General features: G+C 39.6%; 2 pseudogenes; both read right to left on the reverse strand.

The window, feature by feature from the left end:
• Positions 1–202: 202 nt before the first annotated feature.
• Positions 203–786, reverse strand: LOC127697076 (eukaryotic translation initiation factor 4E-like; annotated as a pseudogene).
• Positions 787–5183: 4397 nt separating this feature from the next.
• LOC127697077 (E3 ubiquitin-protein ligase RNF125-like) overlaps positions 5184–23505 on the reverse strand; it is a 36273-nt pseudogene continuing 17951 nt past the window's right edge.

A 23505-nucleotide genomic window follows, 5' to 3' on the forward strand; every position in this document is an offset into this window, starting at 1 on the left:
TAAAAGAAAATGAGCACAGACATACAAGACAAAGCCAAATGAAACTTCTCTTATTGTCTTAGCAACATTTGGATACAATCAAATATCAATGCAGTCCACTCTGCTTTGTTGAGACTGTGGTTCGGATCCCGGATTTTGATTGCTTGACCAGATGAATTCTTGCTTGGATCATACTCCTTAATCTTGCATCTTGCGTCTTGTATCACTTGAATGACACTTGAATGGTTTTAGTGGTGAGGCCTCTCTTTATAGCTGAGTGTGCTTGGGACTGATAACCAATCACTGTCTTTGGAGGAAGGCCTAACCTTTGCTTGTATACCATCCTGTCAAGTGTGTGCCTGCGTCTGTGTTCTCACATTCCGTGGTCCATGTTACTGTCTGATTCCCTCAGGCTCTTCATTCACAACAGTTCCACTTACATCATCACTGTGTCATCAAAAGATTTCCCAGTTAGGCACCTCAGTGTCTCTAGCCAAAAGTGGTCAAGGTCACTTCGTCTCTCCTGTGTGTTCAATGTAATTACCCATCAGCCTCCAAGCTTAATTTTCATCTTCTCACAAAGGCTCAATAGTAGTCAGAGCCAGACATTAGATTACTAAATAACTGGATAAGTGTATGTAGAGCCCAAAAATCTTCAACAGTATTAAACTTAAGGATCAATCAAAGGATGGCTTGCTGAGTTTTGTTTTTCTTGTCCTTGAAAAACCAGAGTTTCCAATGGTTCAGTAGAGAATGTTTATCTCAGTTTTCTGTATGAGCAAACTCCTGATGAAATTCTGTTTTCATCTGGTCTTGCAGAAATGATTTCTGGTTCCACAGTTCACAGGATTGATCTGCTCCATTCCTGGCTAAATGTTTGGATCCAATGAGGCAACTATTTTTTTCTACATATCAGCATAATTATGTGTGTGAATTGTGTGAGCAAGTCTGTATTGGGTGGGAAGGACTCATGTGCAAGCCAAAGGAAGAGTTATTCCCTTGAGACAGGGTTGTAGCTGGTCTTTGCAATTTTATGGGTTCCTTTCCCCCCCACACACACACACACCTTTTATCCCCCTAGGGAGAAAGCCATAGAGAGGGGGGGGAGAGAGACAGAGACAGAGAGAGACAGATAGAGACAGAGGGGGAGAAGGGAGGGAGAGAGGGAGAGGGAGAGAGATGATTCTAATTTGCTTATTTCTTCTTGGTTTTTTGCTTTTTGCTTTTTGGTTTTGGTTTTGGTTTGTTTTATTTTTGAGCACAACTACTAACAAACTACAACCAAGTCCCTACACAGGGTCTCTCATTGAACCTGAAATTCACGATTTGGGTTCTGCTAGCTAAGCAAGATGCTTCCAGGGCCCACCTGTCACCACCTCACAATGCTAGAATGCCTGTTATTTTTATGTGGGGAGTATGGAACCTAAGTGCACAGCACACCGCACAGCAAACATTCTCATCCACTGGGCCATCTCCCCAACTCCTCAACATGATTTTGCAAGCATGTTTCTCCATCCTCATATTCATGGTCTGGAGAAAAGCTTCTGTTTCATCCCTATCTTCTCTAGCTGTAGCCATCAACATGCTTACACATCTCTTCCCTCCATACATGTGCGGGGTTGTTTTATTTCCTAAGCTTAAGATGACAGGTTGGAAGAAAAACATTTTTGAAACTGATTTCCAAATCTCCTAGGAGATGGGCTTTTCTTTGTGAAGTTTCCTTTGAGCGAAGATGCTATTACAATTAATTACAAGCCTGGCCTGGCGGTATTTTTCTTACTGCATGGCTGTGTATTGGCCATTGGCTAATATGTAGAACGTAGTCATCAGCTTCCTTCTTCCTTTTTACTTCTTCCCCCTCTCATCCCTTAATTCAGACTTATGTTAAGAAAAAAATGGTGCTATTCTAACTTATTGCTGATCAAACATTTTCAGTATGCATTGAGATTAGAACTAAAATGTCAGAGAGAATAAATTTCAGAGCACTCTTATACAGAAAATCCAGAGACATAGAGGATCACTTAAACACTAAATTCTAGGAAGAACAGAAGGTTTCTGGGGTCTTCATTATTATTGTGTTACCAAAGTGGGGAGGGGCAAGCTTCCCCTAGAGTGACTGGGATACTCAGATCATCCCCTCTGCACGCTAACAATCAGGATCATGCAACACCCTTCTCACTTGGTAAGACCACTGTCTGCAACTGGGTGACATGTTGCTATGGCTTAGAATTGTAGATTATTAAATTTGCTGTGGCCCCCATAACTTTACAGGCAAGGAAGATCATCCAAAGCTAAAGAAACATTTATTGGTAAAACCAAGATTCGAATCCATGTCTGGTGTTTCTCAATTACAATCAAAATAACTTTCCTAAACAGCTTCCATGTAAATTAAAATTCTCAGTCTTAAAGTCACTCAATTGTTTTCAATTTGTGTCCAGAAAGCTCTTAGAAAACATTCCCTTCAGGAGTATAGAGTATAGTATATTCTTATAACATCCAATTTGTTATAAATTGCCTTAAATTTGCCTTTCAGATTGGTTCTTGGTCTCTACAAAAAGAACCAAAAGAAAATCAGGTTCATTAGACAGAGACAGGTGTATCTGGACAGTGTGAAATGAAGCCAGAAAGTGGCCAGACCAACATTCTAAGTATGTGTTTCTCAGAGCATTTGTGATCTGTAAGATAGTAATTATGGGGGAAAAAGAAATATCATTCTAACTAAATCAGCTGAGATTTTAGAGCAATCACAAATGAATGTATTTTTAATTTTTCTCTGCAAAGCACTCAGTATGAAGATAGTCAGGTATGAAGATGTTTGTAGTCTCAGCATTCTGAGAGAAGAGAACTGCAGGCACAAGGCCAGCTTGGACAATCTAGCAAGACCCTCTATGACAACAAAGAAAGACGATCTGCAGAACATAAATTTTCAAAGCATATATCTGACAAGACTTGCATAGAATAATATTCAAGGACCTCAGTAAAACAAAGAAAAGTGCAACTGTACAGTGGACAAAGGAATGGAAAGACAATTGATGAAGAGCATGTGTAGGCAGCAGATAGAGACATGGAAAGGCATTTGCCATCATCCGCCATTAAGAAAGATGTGAGGTTCTATTACATACACTGAGAAGGGCCACCATTAAAGAGACTCGTGATGGCAACGGTTGGCAGAGACGTTTATAAGCAGGGTTTTCACACAGGACTGACGGGTAAGTAAAGTGGCGAAGCCAGCTGCTCTAGGAAATGATTAGAAGACTGTTCCTCAGAAAACTAAATATAAACTTAATGTATGACTAAGCAGTCACATTCCTGGATATCTATTCCAGAAAAATGAAAGCACATGTGTATGAAAAAATCTATATTAATGTCCTTCGAAGGTTTATTTATAATAGCCAAAAGTTGGAAATAACTCCAGTATCTTTCAACGGATGTACTTTGAAATAGAGAGGAGTGGGAACCCAGTATGGAAATGAGAGATGTCCCTATCTCTCAGGGAAAGTATCCTGAGTGAAAGCAAGTCAATATGAAAGTCTACATACTCTAGGATACTGTTCCACACCATTCTGAAAGGGACATACTTACACAGCAGGACATAATGGTTTCTGAGGGATGACGTGAGTACCACTCAAAAGACACAGCAGGAGATCTAAGCTGGAGCTACAGTATGAGAAGCCATCAACATACAGAGGACCCCAGTAGACATGAGATGGTATGAAACTCCTTTGGAAAAAATGAAGACAGGAACGAGTAAAGGACCAAGCCTTGCATCCTGAAACATACAATTGAAATCCTTGAAGAAAAGTACAGGGTGATGAGGGAGGACTGAGGACAGGTGAAGGACGCTTGAGTCTGGAAAGGTGAAAAGCTAAGTCTATTCTAGCTTCAGGTCAATCATTTTGTTTTCATGGCAGATATATGTGAATGCAACTTTCCGTGCAGTGAAGTCTCAAAAATGAATTTTGAATCCCCCAAAGAAGCCAACGTGTTGCTCCTTTGAAACAGTGGCTTTGAAAATTGGGAATCTTTCTTTAATTCTGTTGGCCATCAGCACACGAGTAGTCAGAGAAGACTAGGTGTCAAATACATTTATTGAAATGGCTCATTTACAAGAACTGATTTTGAAAATTTTACTCTGGGGAAGGGGTATAATAACCTGAAATTTTTCTTCTTTTATTCTGCTTAAAATTGCACCAAAACATTCTGTTACAGTCCTATTCAATATGTAAATTGTACTTCTATTCACAAACTATGTTTTCTTAAATAAAAAAGTGTGGAATAGTGAAAAAAAAAAGAAAGATAAGGGCAGATTTAAGAGTGGTAGGGCATGGGCTAATTTCTCTCTATATTTAATATTTTCCACACCGTGGTTTTAAAATCTTAAACAATGAAAAGAAAAATGAAATATTTTTGATATGTTTATAAAAATTTTTGAGACAGTAAATATATATCATGCCCATGCTCTGTAATCCTGTGTGGACACCAGCTCCAGTGTGAAGACATCATCCTTCCCAAAGAAAGAGCTAGTCATTCAAGGAAGAATGCAAAATCATCTTGGCATGGCTCCTCGTTGCAGTTTCTTAATGGGTTTTCTGGTCTCATTAGCCAAGGCTGGCTTCAAACTCCTAATTTTTCTCACTCTTAACTCCCAAGAACTTGGATTTCAGGCATGCACCACCATGCCCAGCAAAGTGTACACTTTAAACACAGAAGCTGTTATAGAATCCTGTACTATACGTTGGCTAAAATGGATATTGTTGAGCTCACATTTTTCTACCCTCCTTCCATATAAGACTGCCCACAGTCCCTCAGATTTCCTTCAACGCCCATGTTTCTTTCCCTTCTCCATCTTTTACATAGAACAGAGACGGGTTATTTTCCCTAACCATGGTGATAGTCGTGAACTTGTAGCGTTATACACAGCACCACCATTGTGCACATGGAGCTCCTGAGCCCATCCACCACACTCTCAGCCTGTGCCTCTTCCATTTGCTAATGACTGATGAAGACTGTTGTGTGTGAGAACCTCAAGAATGTAAAAGCAAATCTAAACCATCATAGTGAAAGCAGTTCTTGAATGCAATATAACAGGCACACATATAAGACTGTAGTACGTTTTTCTCCATCAAACATTGACAATTTCCCCTTAGTTCTTCAAGCAATATCTTAAATGGTACAAGCAAGTGGTCTCTTTCCTATTCATAAAATTATATGATGATTGAGTGATTCACATATCCAAGAAGTGAGCCATCTAATACTCTGACACATCTAAGCACTTCCTTAATTATATCAAGATCTATGAAATAAAACACAATGTGTGACTGACTTGCAAATGTCCAATTAAACTGCTATTTAAGGTACTTAGACTTTTATTATGTATTAAATGGCAAAGCTAACAGAACAGGAACCTCCTTTCTGATCTGTGATAGAAAATACAACCATCCAGGAAGCTGTCTTCATCCAGGTCCTTTTGATAAAATAGATGTATACATCTTGTCTCACAAGTTCTTGCAATGGCCCAGACTTATCCATGTACTTCTTACAAGTCCTTATGTGTACCTTTGTGTCACGGAGGCAAACCAGAGCCCTGTACTTAACACAGTTCTGTTAGTCTGATTCCATTCTTTTAGCTATGTCAGTTGCTGACACTCCCTCTGAAGGAAAGTATATCTAGCAGAATGGGCGTGTCCATTTTTGGTTCTTTGCATTGGTGAAAATACAGGGTTGGCAGAACACATCCACACATGGCCCAGGAGATCTGGACCAGCTGGTGCAGCACCTCCAGATCTGTGGAGCATCAAAGGAGGTGATGGACAACTCTGTGTCCCTGCTGCCCTCCAGAGTCTCCAGGGTAGCAGAGGCAGTACTGATCTGGCTTTACCATTGCCCAACAGGGCATGCTTTGCATTCTACTGCCTCCTACATGAGTGTAACTGAGGAATATAAATCCAAAGTACATCACTGGCAACTTCCAGTGTTGACTGTTCTCCTCATAGAGCCTAAGTCTCATAAATCAGGACCATATCTATCCAGTCCTCTGAGAAGCACCTTGTATGTAGTGAGGGTCTGCAATATTTGGAATACTTAAGTCTGTTACAAACATTTAAACCATGCATTTATGAAAACTTCCTTGTTAATGACTAAGCCCTGGGCAGACATTGTCTGTAACTTTTACGTAGACAGAGTTTTCCCTTCTATGGGTAGAATTTTATAGATCATAAATTCAAATGCTCAGAGACCTTTAAAAGTTATTTATTCTTCCTGTCTCAACCAGTCCTCTGGCGCTGAACTATTGACTCAACAGAGCTTAGCTGAAACTGGCAGTAATCTAACACTAACAATATTTTCTACTTTTTTCCAGGCCCTTTCTGCCAAGAGTTTTAAACAGTCATGAGGTAAGCAGGAAAAGGCCAAATCCTGACCTTTGCCCTGCATCTGGCTACTGTAGGTGCTCACTACTCCAGACTAAACTTCAATTCTGTTGAATCTTGGGTCCATGATGGCTCAATTACTGTTGTCAGTTATCCTAGAATCATCATCGCCTCATATGTGTGCAGCAAAAACATTTGTGACAACATTCGCACAGATGCTCAAAGCGTATTGAAGGCTAAAGACTGTCACAGAAGGCTAAAGGCCTCTCTGTGTTTGCCTTTGTTATTCTTGTTTTACTTACAGGAAGGGCAGTTGATGGTGGAGTCCAGAAGATGGAAATAGCATCTTGAATCTCAAATGATTCTCTCTCACTAGCACATCATCAGGCAATCTCAGGAACAACTATAAGGCTCGATCACCAAAGCCAATGGTCTCTTTTGAGGAATCTCAAAGTGTCCTACGTCATCCAAGATTCATTAAATGGAATAGGTTAAGTCACTTCTGGAGGAGTACCCCTGCTTCAAGCCAGATGTTACTGTAGGATCTGATGCAGAGTGGTATCTAATAGGAGGAATCCTACTCACTGACCAGGAATAACTGAGATAAAGAGAAAAATAAAAGCATGAAGAAGAGAAAATGGTCAGTACATTAGTGATTTATGAAGTCAACACATATGATTGTCACAAACATCCCCTTACGTGTCAGTGAGCACCCTCTCTGTTTTGTAGAAGAGAAAACTGAGGCATGAACTGTAATTCCTTTTCAGGAAATAGTAAAAGTTTGGAAGAAAGAGTTGATTTTTTAATCACCTAAGAGTAAGAACTGCCATGCTGTGAAAAACAAATTAAACTGGAAACACGCATACTAATTAGGGGCTGTTGCTATGGTGCATGGGCGAAGTGATGAACACTAGACTAAATCTTTATTGGATAGAAGAGACATTTTACTTTGCTCCCTGTGTATACCCTTCCTGTCTCTTCCCTCCTCCCAAATTTGTTCTCACTCAAGGGTTTGAAATTTGAGAGCTTCCTGCTCAGCTGGGGAGAAACTTCACTTCACTTTTGTTTATTTAATTGAATGAAAATGTTAGTACATTTTTCTCCTCGAATTTTGTGCTTCATGCTTCATGCTTTATGAGACAGGAAAGGGCGTTTTCAGCTCTTTCTCCCATTCATGAAATACACAAAATTGAGCAGCAGTTGTCCCATTGGTGAAATTGACAATTTCCTAGTTTCTTTCTTGGCTTTGGACCCAACTCTTTCTCCTGACCAAGCCTGAGTTCACAGTTATGGAAGATGCTAATGATCATAAGCTGGTTCCACCTATTATCCCAAAGTCAGTTTTACACCCCCTTCTCTCCCTCACTCCATTTCTATCTCTAGCTATCCTAAAGATAAGAAGAGTTAGTAATGCCCAAGATGCTAAAAGAAACATCAGTAATGGTAGAAATAAGAAAAAGGTTTGTATGCACCAGGCTGTAGTCCCAGGGAAATACTTATCCCCTCATTGTTGCCTGAAGAGTGTTCATGACAAGGAAGGAATTAGTGCCTCTGATCCTTTGGTTCCTTATCTACAAAATGTAGATTAGGGATAGCTGATCTTTAACCAGGATAATTCTATTCCTCCTCCCCCTTGAGGATCATTTTCTATTACATACATACATACATACATACATACACACACACACACACACACACACACACACACACATATATATATATGGAGGAAACACACACACACATATATATATGAAGGAAACCTTGATAGCATGTCAACCATTGTTAAAGAAAAAGGACCGAGATAAATGACAGGAGTCTTTGATCCTGGGACCTGTTAAACAGTCCATTGGAAAAAAATCAAGGGCAAATCATTGTCTCTAACCGTATTAAACCCTGGCAGAGCTGACTTTCTGCATGTCTCAGATGCCCATTGGCCTCACCCAGATCTAATAAACAAAGTGGTTTATTACCCTTCTTACTCTGTACTGAGAGAGGTAGCAAAGTCTAGAATAAAGTGAGGTCTGGAAAGCTGATTGCTCAGGTTGTATCACTCACATCTGTGAGTGACTCAAGGGGCACCTACTTTGAGTATAATAGCTAGTATCTATTTTTTCCTGTAAATATGATTATTTGAAAGTCATAAAGCAAGTTAGTGATGAAGTATGAAAACATGACTGTACTACGTAGTTTTGGTGCCAACTTGACATAGGCTAGAGTTATAACAGAGAAATGAGCTTCAGTTGGGGAGGTGACTTCATGAGATCCAGCTATAAGACATTTTCTCAATTAGTGATCAAGGGTGGAAGGGCCCATTGTGGGTGGTGCCATCCCTGGGCTAGTAGTCTTGGGTTCTATAAGAGAGCAGGCTGAGCAAGCCAGGGGAAGCAATCCAGTAAGAAACATCCCTCCATGGCCTCTACATCAATCAGCTCCTGCTTCCTGACCTGCTTGATTTCCAGTCCTACATTCCTTTGGTGATGAATAGCAATGTGGAAGTGTAAGCTGAATAAACCCTTTCCTCCCCAACTTGCTTCTTGGTCATGATGCTTGTACAGGAATAGAAACCCTGAATAAGATAAATTGGTACCAGAAGTGGGGTATTCCTTTGACACCCTGACCATGTTTTTGGAAGGACTATGGAAGGACTTTGGACCTTTGGGCTAGAAGATCCATTTGGTGTTAAGAGCTCTGTGGGATGTTATGTAGGAGCTTGGAAGATAAGGGTGAGAACAGTGCAGAAGATGGAGGCCTGGCTTGTGAAATTTCATAGGGGATATTAAAGAATCTTATCAGGGCTGTTACTGTTTTGATAGTGAAGATTCTGTGATTTTCGTTAGCTGAGACTGAAGAATCAGCTGTGATTAACAAGATACCAGAACTGTTAAAGCAAAACCTTTGCATTTCTGGGACTATTGATACTAGTAAACTGTAACTAAGAAATTAGTGGTGATTAAGAAGAAACCAGCATCACTGAGGTGAAATCTTCTGGGAAGTATTTTCTGAGAGCACAGAGGCTGTGTTCCAGAGATAGCCAAGGTTGTACCTTGTGCTTTGACTGGACTTAGTAATGTGTAAGAGTCACCCAGATGGTATTGTTTTGTTTTGTTCTTTTTAAGATATGAATCCTTTTCCTTTCTCTTTATTAGATATTTTCTTTATTTACATTTCAAATCTTATCCTCTTTCCTCCTTTCCCCTCCCAAAACTCCCTAACCCCTACCTACTTCCCCTGGTCACCAACCCACCCACTCCTGCTTCCTTGTCCTGGCATTCCCCTACACTGGTGGATCCAGCCTTCACAGGACCAAGGACTGCTCCTCTCATTGATGTCCAACAAGGCCATCCTCTGCTACATATGTGGCTGGAGCTATGGTCCCTCCATGAGTACTCTTTGATTGGTGGTTTAGTCGCTGGGAGCTCTGAGGAGTAGAAGCCCTGACTAAGACAATGACAAAATGTACTAATTAACTGAATTCACATTCTTTGTTCATATGCCACAGAAAAGGTGGTAAAGTGGAAAGAGTAAGATCACAAACATGACTACATACATGTTAGTTCCTGCTGACCACCCAAGAGCAAAAACGTATTGGCAGTTATGTGAAGAAAGACTGTGAAAGACACAGTAGAATTACATTGGAGAGGATATCACTTTACTAGGAAAGAAAAGTCAGAAAGAAAAACTTCAGTGACTTAGGTAAAGTTCAGCCTAGTAGTACAGACTGGAGTAAGTGGAAGGAAGTTCTAGAGTTCAAGACCAACCTAGGTTACATTGTGAGACCCTGTCTTAGGGTTTTACTGCTGTTAACAGACATCATGACCAAGGTAACTCTAAGGACAACATTTAATTGGGGCTGGCTTACAAGTTCAGTGATTCAGTCCATTGCCATAAAAGTAGTAGTATGGCAGCATCCAGGTAGAGGCAGAGCTGAGAGTTCTGCATCTTCATCTGAAAGCTACTAGAAGACTGGCTTCCAGGCAGCTAGGAAGGAGTCTTAAAGCCCACAACCGCAGGGCCACACCTACTCCAATAAGGCTACAACTGTTAATAGCGCCACTCCCTGAGTCATCCATAAACAAACCAACACAGATCCAGTCTCAGAAGCACAAAACAGAAGCCTTGAGATGGCTCAAGGGGCGAAAATGCTGCCTACCAAACCTGACAACCCATGCTCAATCCCCAGAACCTACAGAGTGAAAGCAGACAACCAAGTTCTTCAAGTTGTCTTGTAACTTCCATATGTAAGCACATAGTCACCCTATAACACACGTCATAAATACATCTAATAAACATAATGCACAAAATGGCTTTACATATGTGTATATGGTTATATATAAGTTCCTACCTATATACTCTATACTATCTATAACTAGAATCATGTTTGGGTGATTTGATAATATTTTTGTCAAAGTGACATGCAATTTTCTTACATCTATTTGCCTGATATGAAATTTTAATAGTTATTTATTACATATTAAACTATTACAAATTAGAAGATATAATTAGTTAGAAATAAGAATGTTATCTGTGTATGTTCGTGCGTGTGTCCAATATGTGTAAGGTATTCTTTAGGAGACTAAAAGAAGGCATTGAGTGCTCTGGAACTGGAGTTACAGGTTGTTGCAGGTATGGTCTAATATCGGTACTAGGATCCAATCTCCAGCGTTCTAGAAGAACACCATTTGCACTTAACCCATGAGACATCTCTGTAGTCCCAAGGCATTGGTTCTTATAGATTCATAAATCCTGCTACAAACTCAGTGGTTCAAGGGGTATAAATGTAAATGTTGCTTTTATTTCCTTGGATGAAGTGATGAGATAAAAGCTATGCCCAGGCTTTATGAATATATGGCTTGAGCTATATTTCCTTCTTTCTACTCTCCCTTGGCCTAGGCCTGGAAGCTTCTGGCCTCCATACAATCTAATCTTCTGCAAGCCTGAACCTTGAAATCTTCAGCTTCCAGCATCCTTCTGCTAAAGTAGGCCTAGAATGTTTCAGCCTCTTGAGACTTATTGCTGAATAAATTATCTTTCTAGCTCTTTCTGAACTGACTAAATGGTTCAACTTCACTGCTCTGGCTCAAACTCCTCGCCAAGCAGACTGATTCAAATTAGCTTTTTTTTAGCTTCTGAAATGCTCTGTTTGAAAAGACTGCCTCTGAACTCCATGAGCTGAAGTGCTCTGAACTCAACTGTTCTTCTCTGAACTGACCATAACTGCACTCAACTGAACCGCACCAAACCAAACTTCTTAGAACTGAACTGAGCACAACTGAATTGAACTGACTTGCTCCAAACCGAACCAACTCAACTAAACGAATAGAAGACTCTCTCCTTCACTGCTCTAAGCAGCCTCTCTTTCCTGTCTGTTGACATGAGAGTTAGGTGTATTCTATCTCGGACTCATTCTATCAAATCTTTCTCTGATTCATCACTTTGTCTATCCTTCAATTAGATGTCATTGTTTGGTAACAAAGGTGTGTACTAAGGGTGTTGCTGCATTCCAGTCATATATGTGATCCCTTGCCAATCAGTCATGTTGCTGCATTAAAATTCCTCCACAATGGGCAAGTGGAGTTAGTGGTATATGAGGTGCTAAAATGGAGGATAAAGCTTGAGAAGTAGCCATGAATGTAAAAAACAAAACATGACTCCCCCTCAAAGATAGGGAGACGTGAAAAGCTTAAAAAAATCTGGTTGGGGGACAGTGGGGTCTTCAGAGATGGCTCAACTAGTAAAATGTTTGCAGTGTAATGTGAAGACCTGTACCTAGATTCTCTCTCCCTGCATCCCCCATATCCCTATGAAAAGTTAGGCTTCGCTGCATTTATCTGCATCCCAATGTTGAGGAAGCTCAGAAAGTAAGTTGAAAAACACTTAGGGAAGATAGCCAGTGTTTAACTTCTGGCCTCCTCACATATGGGCATACATGTTCACACGCACCCACACCTACATACACCCCACCCCACGTGTTCTAGTTATATTTCAGAAATGTTTGTTGTTGTAGAAAAATCTGTTCCGTGGAGGATGCTCAACAATATAATTTGAAGTTTTATGTTTTGGTTCTTCTCCAAGAACACCCTCACACACACACACACACACACACACACACACACACACCACGCATACACTGCACACACACACAGTGCACATACACAAGTTCCATTTACCTCGATAACTCTGGAAATCAAGGAAAAGGAAGTGAACCCAAGATTGATGGGCCCTTCTGGAAAGAAGGAGGTATTGTGGGTTGGAGGGCAGAACTCAAGATGTTTGTCACGAAAATCATCTTCTTCAACAAAGGAGCCTGGAACAAAATCGTCTTCTTGAAGTACAACTGCCCTCATTACAAATGAGCTGTTACAAGGAAGGCTTTGCAGTCAATTAAGCTCTCTGAATGATTCTGTGGAGCACTGAGTTCCGTGATTCATTTTCAAACAAATTTTCAGCCTTTCTCTCGTGGAGGACGGTTGTCAATGAGTATGCTCAGCTGTGTACTCCAGCACCTCAAGCCCAGTGAGTCACCGACTATAGAGTCAAGGACCATTACCTTCACCTTGTTTTTCCTCCAAGAACTTTCACCGACTTATTTCCCCTTTTGTTGCTAATGTCATTTTCCCTTGCTAATATTGTTTCATAACATCTGCCAGAAAAATAGGAAATCACTTGCAATCTTTGTGGCTTGTCTGTCTGGGTCAGAGAGGCTGTTATAATATAAACCTCAATTGGCTGAGAACAATGTGTTTGATAAACTCTGGGTGTTAAGTGCTCTGGAGAACATTCCTGAGTGGCAGTGTGGGGCATGATGAGTTAGGAAGTCATCTTGGTGGGGCTGCTGTAGAAATGGGAACTATTTACTCACTGAAGTAATTTCTGAGAAAGAAACTTGGAACAGACTTCAGAGGATTCTGTGTTCTGCGTCCAGATAGTTTTTATTAAAAGAACAAACCAGTGACCAGGGAGAACTTCTTCCTGCCTTGATGGGCCTCAAACTGCCTCTGGTGCTGAAATTTCTGGAGGTTTAAGTGATTTGGGCCTCCCATCCACAGTCAATGAAGAATAAGTGCAGTAATATCAAATCTCAGGATTTCTTTGCCCAATAGTCCAGAGCTGTACAGAGTAGTAACATCACATCTAATGCTTAAGAAAACCATGACATATTCTCCACTCCTTGTTTTTCTGGAAGCTTAAACATTACTAGTAAAGTTATATACAGCTAATGTAGGAAGTACGTTCTGACTGTTTGAGAGGCCATGTCCTCAGGCAATGAAGTATCCCATCTCTTAGATCCACTGTTAACCAAATGGTGGTGTTGGTGGTGGTATTTGTGGTGTTTGTGGTGTTGGTGGTAGTGTATGTGGTGTTGGTGTTGGTGTTGGTGTTGGTAGTGGTGGTGGTGGCGGTGGTGGTGGTGGTGTGTGTGTGTGTGTGTTTTCCTAGTGAGATGCAGTGGACTATAGAAATGATTTTTTACTCACCCCCATCCTGACCATAATCTATCTACCCAGCACACTTCTAGAGAAGTAACTTTTTTGAAAAACAGACTCCTTTGAAACACAGTCTTTTTAACCTTCTGAAAACATGAGTGGTTCTATACAGAAAATGTAATAAAGTCTGAACTCCTACAGACTTTACACATTATTACTTTTTCCTGGAATTCCTTACCTTTCTTCAGTCATAAATAACTTCCAAGACTCAGATAAAGCCATTCAGAACAGAGTCTTCCTTCTAGCCTTCTGTATGTATGTAGTATGTGAATATGGGGTGTGAGGATATTCCAGGGTGAAAAATCACCTTGTCCATGCCCCTGTCTCATCACTGATCACTTTTACATGCACTCTTTCTCTGGTATCTGGTTTACTTTGTGTTCTCAACAGGCATTATGTTTTCAACACATGCTTAGGAGAACATGACCCAACTGATCGTCGTCACTGTATTTTTGTTTCTACAACATATTCATCTCAATAGCTCATGGGTCTCCCTTACATCCCATGAGCTATTGTGTATCAAATGAGGTATCCTCATTTGATACACACACACACACACACACACACACACACACATTACTCTTCTACATAAATGCTTGTAAACTATGCATGAGATCATGACCAGTACATTGAGACAACTGGACATATCCTGAATGGGCCAACTAAACTGATCCTCTCATCTCCCTGTACCTCAACCCAGTTTCTGTTGTAAGTCCTATATGAAGCCACTAGATCTATAGAGGGATGTGACCTCATTTTCTGGGACCCAATTCTACTATATAGGCAGTCTGGTCAGTCTATTTATCTATTTATCTATTATCTATCTGTTTATTTGTCTATCACTTATCTATCTTTTATCTATCCATCATCTATCTGTTTATCTATCAGTCATCTATCACCTATCTATCTATCATCTATTTATCTATCATTCATCTATCTGTAGCTCTATCTATCTGTCTGTATATCTATCTCTAGTTCTTACATGTGACTATAATAAAACTCCTTACTAAACTCACTCTCATGTGGTTCATTAATCTCATTCTAAGAGTACACAAGACAAAGGATTCTAGAAACTACTGGTTTAGGGTTTTGTGTTTGTGTTTGTTCATTTGTCTATTACCTCAGCACTCAAGTTATGTTCACATGATGTGTTAGTTTGATTGAGAAGGGCCCCCATATGTTTATATGTTCATATGTTCATATGTTTGAATACTTGGGTGTTTGGGCAGGATCAGGGGATATTTCCTTGTGGAAGAAGATTTGTCTTTGGGGATGGGCTTCAAGGTTTAAGAAGCCGGTTGCATTCCCAGTTAGTTCTCTCTGCCCCATGGTAGTTGTTTTAAAGTATTAGCTCTCAGCAACTGCTCAAATGTCATGCCTGCTGCCATGTTGCCTGTCATAATGGTAACAGACTCAGCCTCTGAGACTGTAAGTCCCCAATAAATACTTTCTTCTATAATTTGCCTTGTTCACAATGTTATGTTTTTCATGACAATAAAAAGGGGAACCAAGACATTTGAATCAAGAAAGAAAGCCTCCATTACTCACAAAGACACCATTTCCCCCACAACAGTTACAAACATTTGACTTCAAAATAAACAAGCTCTTATACCTTTCATTATTAGAGTGGTGTTTCTGGCATTAACAGTGACATGTCATTTGGGGGGCGGGTTGCTGGTTAGAATTAATTGTCAACTTGACTTCACCTAGAACCATCTAAACTCCAGAGAATTATAGTTAAGAATTATCAAGATCACGCTGGCCTGTGGGCATGCCTTTAAGGGATTGTCTTGATTGTTAATTAGGAAGATAAAACACACAGTGGGTGGTGATATTCCTGAAACTGTGCATTGAACCACATTAAGAGTAGAGAAAGGTAGCTAACAAGCAAGGATACAGCAGAAACTTTTGTTTCTCTTTGCTCCTGACTGTGGGTATGATGCCTCTGAGTTCCTGCCTTGACTTCCCCCAAAATTATGGTCAGTAATCCAGGATTATAAAGCAAATAACTCAACTCTCTTCTTAATTGCTTTTTGTCAGGATGTTTTATCACAGCAACAGAGATGAATTACACATGCAGTAAGTCAGGGAATGGAGTTCATGGAGACTGACTAAAAGTGAAAGCTTTCCTTCTGGTGAAAAACAGCAGAATCCTGTAAGAATCAAAGAAGTCTTTGAAAGAGGGTCTCAAACGAAGAGGACAGCAGGAGCTGGGTTTGCGAATACCAGAAGGAAAGGTTGATGGTAGTTAAAGCCTGGCGAGTTGGGGATGATGTAATAGGAGAATTCCACATGTGACCCAGACACAGATTCTTTTTAAACTAATATGAAACGTAGATACAGTGTAATGCACAGATATTAAATGTGCATTTAAAATTACTAGTCTGTTCTCTTACTTCACTGATGATTAATTGGTGTTCTAATGTATGAACATATCACAGCAATCCATTTTCTCTTGGTATTCATTTGAATTATTTCCAGTCTCTCACTGATAAATAAAGCTTTTATTATTATTATTAAGTATAATTTCATTGTGTTTATACATCTTAATTTCTCTTGGATAAATATTTAAAGATGAATGTCTGGGCCATAGGACAAATGGACTTCTATTTTGAATGCATCATCAGATCTGGACAGTTTTCAAAAGTAGTTGGGCCATTTTTCATTGCTCTCAGCAGTGAAGATTTCTGATGCTTTTACATTCTTTTTAATATTGACAGTGTTGGTCTTTAAGAAAAAAGACTGTTGTAGAATGCATATCTTCTTGAAGCTTTGTCAGGTGTTACCCTTTAACAGAAACCTGAAGAAAGCAAAGAAGAAAACTGTAAAGAGGTCATAAGAAAAGTGATTCATACAAGGAGAACAGCAATTCCAAGGAATTGGCTGAAAACAAGAAACGAACAGGTCTTGCTGCCTGGGAGATCGAGAGCAATGAGCAATCATGGTCATTTGCTTATTAAGCCATTTTTGCTATCATTCTTTCTAGAGATTCAATCCAAAGTTTGTTCATCAAGTTGCACATTTTCAAGATTTATTTCTATATTCTCCATAAAGAATAGCTTTTATTTTCTAAACATGAAGGGAAATGATCAGAAGATTTCTATCAACAGCCATCCTATATACCAAAGACAACCATACTGAGAAAGAAACCAGGGATAAAACCTTTCACAATAGCATCAAATAATATAAAGTACCTTGGGATAATGCTAACCAAGCAAATGAAAGACTTGTATTATAAAGACACTAAGACATTGAAAAAGATATGAATATATTCCACGCTCATGGACTGGTTGGATTATGTGAGAAAAATATATGTTGAATGAAATAAATAAAATCCTTTAGGGTTCTTTTAAAAAGAAGAAAAAGAAAGGAAGAAAAATTTCAATCTATCCAATTTTATTGCTTATTTAAAATATTTTTGAAAGAGGTCTCTGCTAGTAACCTCTACAAAGCCTAGCTTTAAAATATGCTAACAAATGAATTTTAAAACAAGTGTCTGTTTTTATCTCTCATTTAATTTCAAGAACTAGGTGATATCTCATACCTCATATCAACCTTTTAGTGAAAAGTATTTTTAAACAATATATCAAAATATAAATAATCAATAATCAAACGACCTTACAATTAAGACATGATTAGAGGTCTAGGGACGGTTTACAGTGGTTAAGCACAAAGCTCTTGGATTTATCCTTAGTACTATAAACTAAAAAGAAGGCAAGAAATATTTGAGAAAACATAAACGAGAAGGAATTAACAGTAATAAAGAACATTTATCAAAATCCTCAACTACCAGACAGTATACTTTTTCTCTTGATCCAAAACAAGGAAAGAATGTTTGTTCTTCTGAGTTTTGCTCAACATTGTACTTAAGGTCCTAGAGAGCAATAGATCATGAGACAGAAATAAAAGTTTGGGATTAGAAGTGAATAAATATTTTTGCTTGATTGATTTAAACATTTGTTTTAAAATAGAATAATTATTTACATAAAAATTCCAAAGAATTCTACTTCCATTGGGAATTTTTCTGGCAAAGAAATAGCTTTCCTATGAATTTTCAATGAATGCCAAAGCAATTTAATTAAGATTTAATGAGGATATTATGGAAAAACATTCTACTACAGATCACCTTTTTTCAAGTATTTAAAATTTAAATTATTACCTGTACTTGTTGGTTTTATGTGTCAACTTGACACATACTGGAGTTATCACAGAAAAAAGTTTCAGTTGCGGAAATGACTCCATGAGATCCAGCTGTAAGGCATTTTCTCAATTAGTGATCAAGGGTAGAGGGCCCATTGTGGGTGGTTCCATCCCTGGGCTGATAGTCTTGGGTTCTATAAGAAAGCAAGCTGAGAAAGCCAGAGGAAGCAAGCCAGTAAGTAAAATCCCTCCATGACCTCTGCATCAGCTCCTGTTTCCTGACCTGCTTGAGTTCCAGTCCTGACTTCCTTTGGTGATAAACAACAACATAGAAGTGTAGAAGTGTAAGCTAAGTAAACCCTTTCCTCTCCAACTTGCTTCTTGGTCATGATGTTTGTATAAAAATAGAAACCCAACTAAGACATTACCTAATTAATATATATTAATTGTACATAATAATGGGTTACCTTGTAACATTTCCTACATGCACATAATATATTTCAATCACATTCACCCCCATTGGCATCCCCTGTTACATCTTCTTCCTCTTCTAAACAAGACCCTTTCTATCTTTATGTGTGAGTGTGTGTGTGTGTGTGTGTGTGTGTGTGTGTGTGTGTGTGTGTGTTCAAGAGAGAGAGAGGAAGGGAAATAGAGAAACCAAATAAGTTTCATTATGTTTTTTACATGAGCACAAACATCTTACCAATGGTCATGCCATTAAGTAAATGTCTCTCCCCAATCAAGAATTAACTATATATGAATGCTCAGAAAGAGATGTAGCTCCAGGAATCTTTCCTACCTCCATGAATTCCAAAATCCTCCATAAATTCAAGAGACTAATAGCAATGCCATGTCTGGGCATCAGCGGTCAGCACTGTAGTCTCATGCTACTTTTATCTGGATCTTATATATTCTTTTTCATGATGTCTTCCAGTGCCTTTGAGGGGGTAATTTAGACATCCCATTTATAACTGGGCACTCAAAGTTGCTTATCCTCAGTATGTTGCACAGTTATGAATCTCCATAGTCATTGCTGACCACTTCAGAGAAAAACCTTCTCTGACCTAAGGTGACATCAACATTAATGTGATCCTTGGCTTCTATTTGGACTCTTCTGGGATTTTGGAATGCTTTCTCACTTTTGGAGTTCCTCCATAGGCCCCTTATCAATGACACAAAGAAAATGTTCAGAAAACCGGGCACGACACTTCCAGAGGGACCCTGCTATACCACTCCTGGACATATATAACAGAGGATTCCCCAGCATGTAATAAGGATACATGCTATACTATGTTCATAGCAGCCTTATTTATAATAGCCAGAAGCTGGAAAGAGAACCCAGATGTCCCTCATTGGAGGAATGGATACAAAAAATGTGGTATATATACACAATGGAGCCATTAGAAACAATGAATTCATGAAATTCTTAGGACAAATGGATGGAGAACATTATCCTAAGTGAGGTAACCCAGTCTCAAAAGATCACTCATGGTATGCACTCACTGATAAGCAGATATTAACCTAGAAACATGGAATACCCAAAACATAATCCACATATCAAATGATGTCCAAGAAGAAGGAAGGAGTGGCCCCTGGTTCTGGAAAGGCTCAGTGCAGCAGTATAGGGTACTACCAGGACAGGGAAGTGGGAAGGGGTGGATGGGGGGAACAGAGGGAGGGAAAAGGGCTTATGGGACTTTGGGGGAGTGGGGAGCCAGGAAAGGGGGAAATCATTTTGAAATGTAAATAAAGAATATAACAAATAAAAAAACGGAGAAAAAATTAAATAAAAATAGTAAAGATTATCATCTTCCAGGCAGAAATTTTGATTTACTTTTAGAAAATAAACCAGTCTCAATAGCAACAAAAAAATGTTTATCATTATCAGAGGAGGTTTCTCCCACAGCAAATGGGAACAACTACAGAGACACACAACCCGACATTGTGAAGAGAGTGAGGGACCTCAAACACTGATCTCAAAACAGGAGGACTCCATCAAATCCCTCCCCTCAGAGCTCAGGGAACTCCATGGATAAAGAGGCAAAAAGTATGTGAGAACCAGAGGGTATGGAGGACCAGGAAGACAAGGCCAACTGACTTAACATGATCAAACTCATGTGAACTCACAGAGACTGCAACAGCATGCATAGGGTCAGCATGGGTCTACACTACAGCCGCAGCATTTACAGTATGGCTTCCAGTTTGGTGGTTTTATGGGATTCCTCAGTTTGAAAAGAAGTGAGTCTCTTACTCTTAGGCTTTTTCTTGGTCTCTTTACCTTATTTTGGTTTGTCTTGTCCAACTTTAATGTAATAGCTTTATCTTATGTTTTGTTTTGTTTTGCTTTGTTTTGTTTTTAAGTGAATGAGTGAATAACTAGACACTAGAGTAAAAGGTAACAAATGAATTTATCATTTATACATGCTGGGAAGATCATTTTTCTCCAGTGGAATAACACTGGATATATCAACTACTCCAGAGCAGCTATCATGTTCAGAGTTCTTGACCAACAAATAATGGACTCTACAGGGTTTTTTGTTTGCATATATAGATTTTTTTCTTTGGGAGTATTGATGTAGTTTGGTTTCTAGGTTTGGGGGATTTTGTTATTGTATTTGGCTTTTGGGTTGTTTTCTGAGAAAGAAATTAAAGTTGGGTGGATAGAAGGAAGAGTGGACCAAAAAGGACTTGGGGAAGGGGAAGAATAAGATCAAAATATATTTAAACTTAAAAATTGTTTTAAATAATACAAACATAATAACAAATAAGTTAATTTAAAAAGAGAATGGTTATATTTACCATGGGAAAAATCTTACAGTCATCATTTTAAGTCATAAAAATGAATGCCATCAATGATAAGACACATAAGACAAAGTGAATGTCACAAAGTATATATTTCCTATATGATACACTGAGAAAAACACCACTGAAGTAGCATGCCTACTCAAGATCCATACATTTAATTTTGTCGTTCAAAAAAATGTTAAACAAACCCCCAGGCACCATCCAGTAGGTACCACTTGAGTAGTGATATTTGAAGCTATATGATTTATTTTCTCTTTTCTAAGAAGTACTGAGCACCGAGCCCTCAAGAGAAGGCTGTTCACTTACAAGACTACCCCCAATAAAACTGAAATAGATGAATACACTACCACTTTACAAGTAACAACAGAATTTAAAGAAAAAAAGCTCAAGCAAAACAACTCCTATAAATGATTGTAGTTATCTCAATTATCAAACCAAAAAATACTGAAATACCCAGACAATTCAATAGTCTTGTTTTTAAAATGATGTGTAACCTAAGAGTCAAACAAGCAGTTGAATGAAAAATAAAGTCAATTCAAGACATGGAAAAAGTCAACAATATTCCACAAAGAAACTGAGGTTTTGATTTTTAAAAAAAGTTGAAAATAAGAAATAAGTAAATAAAAATAAAACACAGTGGAAAGCACCACCAGTAGACTATGTCAAGCAGAAGAAATAATAACAAGGGATTTTTTAAAAAAGTTGAAGCACCACCACTTTCAGACGCCAGTAAGAAAGTCCAAATAGGAAACTGTAATCACAAATTTGAAAAACTCTGATATATGATCAAGAGACCTAATTTCAAAATCCATGAGTATAAGAAAGAGCTGAAATGAGAGGCAGTCTGGGAGCTCACAGCACAGCTCGTTCCAGCTTGGGCTTCGGTCCTGAGGCCTCTGGTGGTAACCCTCCGACCACTCCACTTCCGGATCCAGATCGGCCTGAGGAGCAGTGCCACATCTCCAGGTCCGGAAGGAGGCAGGTGGTGCTGCCGGGCGGCCAGCAGGAGAGGTCAGTGTGCTCCCGTGAATCCAGCAGGCCCCAGCGGGAGCCTTCAGGCACCTGCTTTAGGATCTGAACAGCCTGTGCCGCAGCCCTCGGTCTCCAGGAGGTGCGGGGGACCCGGTGTGCACCCAGAGGCAGTCTGGGAGCTCACAGCACAGCTCGTTCCAGCTTGGGCTTCTGTCCTGAGGCCTCTGGTGGTAGCCCTCCGACTTCTCCTCTTCCGGATCCAGATCGGCCTGAGCAGCAGTGCCACATCTCCAGGTCCTGAAGGAGGCAGGTGGTGCTTCCGGGCGGCCAGCGGGAGAGAGCCTAGATTTCGGTCCTGAGGCCTCTGGCAGTAGCCTCTACGCTTCCGGATCCAGATCAGCCTGAGCAGCAACACCACATCTCCTAAGTCCTGAAAGAGGCAGGTGGGGCTTCCAGGCGGCCAGCAGGGAGAAGTTGGTGTGCTCCAGTGAATCCAGCGGGCCCCAGCAGGAGCCTTCAGGTGTCTGCTTCGGGGTCTAAACAGCCTGGACAACAACACCCTGTCTCCAGGCAGTGCAGGAGGTAAGCTGTGCACCAGAGGCCACCTGGGAAGGGGCAGCTTGCACTGGTGAGTCCAGCATTGACAACACCAACTAACACCAGTAAGAACTAGATGGCAAAAGGCAGACGCAGGAACGTCACTAACAGAAATCAAGGCAATATGGCAACATCTGAACCCAATTCTCCTTTACCAGCATGTCCTGGATACCCCATCACACCAGTAAAACAAGATTTGGATTTAAAATCACTGGTCATGATGCTGGTACAGGAACACATGAAGGACATACTTAAAGAATTTCAGGAGAAAATGGATCAAAAGTTAGAAGCCCTTGCAAGGGAAACACAAAATCATTGAAAGAAATCCAGGAGAATACAAAAGCCAATAAGGAGGAAACACAAAAAACACTTAAAGAAATACAGGAGAACTTTGGTCAACAGGCTGCGGTCATGAAAGAGGAAACACAAAAATCTCTTAAAGAATTACAGGAAAGCACAAACAAGCAAGTGAAGGAGCTAAGCAAAACAATCCAGGATCTAAAATCAGAAGTAGAAACAACTAAGAAAACTCAAAGGGAGACAACTTTGGAGATAGAAAGCCTTGGGAAGAAATCAGTGGACATAGATGCAAATATCAACAACAGAATACAAGAGATAGAAGAAAGAATCTCAGACGCTGAAGATACCATAGAAACCATGGACTCAACAGTTAAAGAAAATGCAAAAAGCAAAAAGCTTGTAACCCAAAATATCCAGGAAATCCAGGACACAATGAGAAGACCAAACCTAAGGATTATAGGCATAGATGAGAGTGAAGATTTACAGCTTAAAGGGCCAGCAAATATCTTCAATAAAATTATGGAAGAAAACTTCCCTAACCTAAAGAGAGAGATGCCGATGAATATACAAGAAGCCTACAGAACTCCAAACAGACTGGACCAGAACAGAAATACTTCCCGTCACATAATAATCAAAACACCAAATGTACTAAACAAAGAAAAAATATTAAAGGCAGTAAGAGAAAAAGGCCAAGTAACATATAAAGGAAGACCTATCAGAATCACAGCAGACTTTTCACCTGAGACTATGAAGGCTAGAAGGTCCTGGGCAGATCTCATGCAGACTCTAAGAGAACACAAATGCCAACCAAAACTACTATATCCAGCAAAACTCTCAATCACCATAGATGGAGAAAC

Source organism: Apodemus sylvaticus, chromosome 12 (genome assembly GCF_947179515.1).
Source record: "Apodemus sylvaticus chromosome 12, mApoSyl1.1, whole genome shotgun sequence".
NCBI lineage: Eukaryota > Metazoa > Chordata > Mammalia > Rodentia > Muridae > Apodemus > Apodemus sylvaticus.